Source organism: Arachis duranensis, chromosome 5 (genome assembly GCF_000817695.3).
Source record: "Arachis duranensis cultivar V14167 chromosome 5, aradu.V14167.gnm2.J7QH, whole genome shotgun sequence".
NCBI lineage: Eukaryota > Viridiplantae > Streptophyta > Magnoliopsida > Fabales > Fabaceae > Arachis > Arachis duranensis.
In genome coordinates, this window is record NC_029776.3 from 60,993,261 (window position 1) to 60,999,369 (window position 6,109).

The window sequence follows — 6,109 nt, forward strand, 5'->3', positions numbered from 1 at the left end:
CATTCCTTCAAAATTCAAAATTTCTTTCCCACCCAAACCCACCCTAAATAGCCGAACCTACCCCCTCTCCCCTCACTATATAAACCCCTCCATCCTTCTTCATTTTTCACACAACCCAACCCCCTCTCCTACACCTTGGCCGAATACACCTCCCCCCCACTCTCCTCCATATTTTCTCTTCCTCTTCTTCTTTTCTTTCTTCTTTTGCTCGAGGGCGAGCAATATTCTAAGTTTGGTGTGGTAAAAGCATAGCTTTTTATTTTTCCATAACCACCTATGGCACCTAACACCGGAGAAACCTCTAGAAAAAGGAAAGGGAGGACAAAAGCTTCCACCTCCGAGTCATGGGAGATGGAGAGATTCATCTCCAAAGCCCATCAAGACCACTTCTATGATGTTGTAGTCAAGAAGAAGGTGATCCCTGAGGTCCATTTCAAGCTCAAGAAACATGAGTATCCGGAGATCTGACATGAGATCCAAAGAAGAGGTTGGGAAGTTCCAACCCCATTCAACAAGTTGGAATCTTAATGGTTCAAGAGTTCTATGCCAATGCATGGATCACTAGGAACGATGACCAAAGTATGAACCCGAATCTGAAGAATTATCTTACAATGGTTCGGGGGAAATACTTAGATTTTAGTCCGAAAAATGTGAGGTTGGCGTTCAACTTCTCTACAGTGCAAGAAAATGCATGCCCCAATACTAGAATGGTCAACTTTAATCAAAGGTTGGACCAAGTCCTTATGGACATATGTGTGGAAGGAGCTCAATGGAAAAGAGACTCCAAAGGCAAGCCGGTTCAATTAAGAAGACTGGACCCCAAGCCTGTGGCTAGAGGATGGTTGGAGTTCATCCAACACTCCATCATCCCCACTAGCAACCGATCTGAAGTTACTGTGGATCGGGCCATCATGATTCATAGCATCATGATTGGAGAGGAAGTAGAAGTTCATGAAGTCATCTCCCTTGAATTCTACAAAATAGCCGAAAAGTCCTCTACCTTGGCAAGGCTAGCTTTTCCTCATCTTATTTGCCATCTATGTTACTCAGCCAGAGTTATCATAGAAGGAGACATCCCCATTGAGGAGGACAAGCCCATCACTAAGAAAAGGATGGAGCAAACAAGAGAGCCCACTCATGGAACCCAAGAGACGCATGAGGAAGCTCATCACCAAGAAATCCCGGAAATGCCTCAAGGGATGCACTTTCCTCCCAACAACTATTGGGAATAACTCAACACCTCTCTAGAAGACTTGAGTTAAAATATGGATCAATTAAGGGTGGAACATCAAGAGCACTCCATCATTCTCCATGAAATTAGAGAAGAACAAAGAGCAATGAGGGAGGAGCAACAAAGGCAAGGAAGAGACATAGAAGAACTCAAGGACATCATTGGTTCTTCAAGAAGAAAGCACCACCATCACTAAGGTGGACTCATTCCTTGTTCTTATTTTTTCTGTTTTTTCAGTTTTTATGCTATGTGTGTGTTTATGTTTTGTGTCTCTACCTCATGATCATTAGTATTGAGTAACTATGTCTTAATGCTATGAATAATTCCATAAATCCTTCATCTCTCTTAAATGAAAAATGTTTCTAATTCAAAAGAACAAGAAGTACATGAATTTTGAAATTATCCTTGAATTTAGTTTAATTATATTGATGTGGTGACAATACTTTTTGTTTTCTGAATGAATGCTTGAACAGTGCATATTTTTGATCTTGTTGTATATGAATGTTAAAATTTTTGGCTCTTGAAAGAATGATGAACAAAGAGAATGTTATTGACAATCTGAAAAATCATGAAAATTGATTCTTGAAGCAAGAAAAAGAAGTAAAAAAGCAAAAGCTTGCGAAAAAATGGCGAAAAAAAAGAAAAAGCAAGCAGAAAAAGCCAATAGCCCTTAAAACCAAAAGGCAAGGGTAAAAAAGATCCAAGGCTTTGAGCATCAATGGATAGGAGGGCCCAAGGTAATAAAATCCAGGCCTAAGTGGCTAATACAAGCTGTCCCTAACCATGTGCTTGTGGCATGCAGGTCCAAGTGAAAAAACTTGAGAATGAGTGGTTAAAGTCGTGATCCAAAGCTAAAAGAGTGTGCTTAAGAACTCTGGACACCTCTAACTGGGGACTTTAGCAAAGCCGAATTAGAATTTGAAAAGGTTCACCCAGCTATGTGTCTGTGGCATTTATATATCTGGTGGTAATATTGGAAAACAAAGTGCTTAGGGCCATGGCCAAGACTCATAAAAGTAGCTGTGTTCAAGAATCAACATCTTAATTAGGAGAATCAATAACACTATCTGAAATTCTAAGTTCCTATAGATGCCAATCATTCTAAAACTTCAAAGGAAAAAGTGAGATGCCAAAACTGTTCAGAAATAAAAAGCTACAAGTCCCGCTCATCTAATTAGAACTAATATTCATTGATATTTTGGGATTTATAGTATATTCTCTTCTTTTTATCCTCTTTGATTTTCAGTTGCTTAGGGACAAGCAACAATTTAAGTTTGGTGTTGTGATGAGCGGATAATTTATACTCATTTTGGCATTGTTTTTATATAGTTTTTAGTATAATCTAGCTATTTTTAGGGATGTTTTCATTAGTTTTTATGCTAAATTCACATTTCTAGACTTTACTATGAGTTTGTGTGCTTTTCTATGATTTCAGGTATTTTCTAGCTGAAATTGAGGGACCTGAGCAAAACTCTGTTAAAAGGCTAATAAAGGACTGCTGATGTTGTTGGATTCTGACCTCCTTACACTCAAAATGGATTTTTCTAGAGCTACAGAACTCCAAATGGCGCGCTCTCAACGGCATTGGAAAGTAGACATCCAGAGCTTTCCAGCAATATATAATAGTTCATACTTTATTCGGGATTAGATGATGCAAACTGGCGCTCAACGCCAGTTCTATGCAGCATTCTGGAGTCAAACGCTAGAAACACGTCACGAGCCAGAGTTGAACGCCAAAAACACGTTACAACTTCGCGTTCAACTCCAAAAGAAGCCTCTGCACGTGTAAAGTTCAAGCTCAGCCCAAGCACACACCAAGTGGGCCCTGGAAGTGGATTTCTGCATCAATTACTTACTTCTGTAAACCCTAGTAGCTAGTCTAGTATAAATAGGACATTTTACTATTGTATTAGTCATCCTTTTGACCACGTTACATCTTTGGTCTCAGTTTTATTCCATTATTCATTTGAGGAGACTATTGATCACATTTTGGGGGGCTGGCCATTCGGCCATGCCTGAACCTTCATCACTTATGTATTTTCAACAGTGGAGTTTCTACACACCATAGATTAAAGGTGTGGAGCTCTGCTGTACCTCGAGTTTTAATGCAATTACTACTATCTTTTATTCAAATTCAATCTTATTTCTGTTCTAGGATACTACTCGTACTTTAATCTGATGGATGTGATGATCCGTGACACTCATCATCATCCGTCCCTATGAACGTATGCCTGACAACCACTTTCGTTCTACAAGCGAAAGCTAGAGTGTGTATCTCTTGGATTCCTGATGCACGATGCATGATTGCTCTCGCTTAACAACCGAGGATTCCATTCCGTGAGATCAGAGTCTTCGTGGTATAAGCTAGAATTGATGGTGGCATCCATGAGAATCCGGAAAGTCTAAACCTTGTCTGTGGTATTCCGAGTAGGATTCCGGGATTGAATGACTGTGACGAGCTTTAAACTCGAGATTGTTGGGCGTGATGACAAACGCAAAAGAATCAAGGGATTCTATTCCGACATGATTGAGAATCGACAGATGATTAGCCGTGCTGTGACAGAGCATTTGGACCTTTTTCACTTAGAGGATGGGATGTAGCCATTGACAACGGTGATGCCCTACATATAGCTTGCCATGGAAAGGAGTAAGAAGGATTGGATGAAGGCAGTAGAAAAGTAGAGATTCAAAAGGAGCACAGCATCTTCATACGCCTATCTGAAATTCCCACCAATGATTTACATAAGTATTTCTATCTTTATTTTCAGTTTATTTATTATTATTATTCGAAAACTCCATACCCATTTATTATCCACCTGACTGAGATTTACAAGATGACCATAGCTTGCTTCATACCAACAATCTCTGTGGGATCGACCCTTACTCACGTAAGGTTTATTACTTGGATGACCCAGTGCACTTGCTGGTTAGTTGTGCGAGGTTGTGAAGAAAGTGCTGAGTTATTTGAGAGCGCTACCAAGTTTTTGGCGCCATTGTTGATGATCACAATTTCGTGCACCAAGGGAACACCAAATTGCAAGTGCAAGATCAAAACAAACCAAAATGGCATAAAGGTATTTTCTCGAACACTTGGTGTGCAATAATCAAGCAATGAGAAAAGTTTAAGAACTCAAACAAATAGAGCCCCAAAATGAAAGACCAACAACAACACAACACCACATGCTTACAAAGACATCAGAAATAACAAAAGAATCAATTAAAGCAAGATAAAACTCAAGTTAACTGGTGCGCGAAATTGTGATCATCAATGGCGCCATCAACATGGTACGCTCATTGCAATCTCAACTCTTTATCACAACTTCGCACAACTAACCAGCAAGTGTACTGGGTCGTCCAAGTAATACCTTACGTGAGTAAGGGTCGATCCCACAGAGATTGTTGGTATGAAGCAAGCTATGGTCACCTTGTAAATCTCAGTTAGGCAGATTAATTGATTTATGATGATTTCGAAAATAATAAATAAGCAGAAAATAAAATAGGATAGAAATACTTATGTAAATCAATAGTGGGAATTTCAGATAGGCGTGTGGAGATGCTAGAATCCTTTCGAATATCTACTTTCTTATTACATTCATCCAATCCTTCTTACTCCTTTCCATGGCAAGCTGTATGTAAGGCATCACCATCATCAATGGCTACTTTCAATCCTCTCGGGAAAATGGTCCTATGCGCTGTCACTGCACGGCTAATCGTTTGGAGGCATCACCTTTGTTGATAGCTACTTCCCATCCTCTCAGTGAAAATGGTCCAAATGCTCTGTCACAGCACGGCTAATCATCTGTTGGTTCTCAATCAAGTTGGAGTAGAATCCATTGATTCTTTTGCATTTGTCATCACGCCCAGCCTTCAGGAGTTTGAAGCTCGTCACAGTCATTCAATACCGGAATCCTACTCGGAATACCACAGACAAGGTTAGACTTTCCGGATTCCCGGGATCCTATTCGGAATACCACAGACAAGGTTAGACTTTCCGGATCCCCATGAATGCTGCCATCTATCTAGCTTATACCACAAAGATTCTGTTGGGGAATCTAAGAGATATACGCCTGGCCTAGAGTAGAACGGAAGTGGTTGTCAATCACGCGCGTTCATAGGTGAGAATGATGATGAGTGTCACGGATCATCACATTCATCAAAGTATTGTGCAAGGTATATCTTGGAATAAGAATAAAAGAGAATTGAATAGAAAGTAATAATAATTGTATTGAAACTTGAGGTACAGCAGAGCTCCACACCCTTAATCTATGGTGTGCAGAAACTCCACTGTTGAAAATACATAAGTGAAAGGTTCAGGCGTGGCCGAGAGGCCAGCCCCCTGAAACATGATCAATAGCCTCTTAAGATGAAGAATAAAACAAAACTGAGACCAAAGATGAAACGTGGTCAAAAGACGACTAATACATTAGTAAAAAGTCTTATTTATACTTAACTAGCTACTAGGGTTTACATGAGTAAGTAATTGATGCATAAATCCACTTCCGGGGCCCACTTGGTGTATGCTTGGGCTGAGCTTGATCTATCCACAAGCTGAGGCTTTTCTTGGAGTTGAACTCTACGTTATAGCGTGTTTTGGGCGTTCAACTCCGGATCATGACGTGTTTCTGGCGTTTAACTCCAGACAGCAGCATGTACTTGGAGTTCAACGCCAAGTTACGTCATCAATTTCCAAATAAAGTATAGACTATTATATATTTCTGGAAAGCTCTGGATGTCTACTTTCCAACGCCGTTGAGAGCGCGCCAATTGGATTTCTGTATCTCCAGAAAATCTATTTCGAGTGCAGGGAGGTCAGATTCCAACAGCATCAGCATTCCTTTTGCCAGCCTTTTTCAGAATTTTGCTCAAGTCCCTCAATTT